A 263-nucleotide genomic window follows, 5' to 3' on the forward strand; every position below is an offset into this window, starting at 1 on the left:
TTTTGGGAAACCCTCAGTGTATCTCTATGAATCCGGTGTAACTCCACCTCATACTCTTCTTCTTCTTGTTGTTGTTGGTTCGCTTGTGTTTGTTGTGATGGGGACTCTGCAGCCACTTCTCTTATCGGCAAGGAAGAAGGGTAGACACTCCTCCTCCTTCTTTTCTTTTTCTTCTTTGCACTCGCACCTTCATTCGCCACTGTGAAACACCATCACGCATTCTCTCCCGCATCTCGTGCGCAGTGTCCAGTTGCTTGCGCAGC

The sequence above is a fragment of the Trypanosoma theileri genome (assembly GCF_002087225.1).
Source record: "Trypanosoma theileri isolate Edinburgh chromosome Unknown TM35_Tth_56_V1, whole genome shotgun sequence".
Classification (NCBI taxonomy): domain Eukaryota; phylum Euglenozoa; class Kinetoplastea; order Trypanosomatida; family Trypanosomatidae; genus Trypanosoma; species Trypanosoma theileri.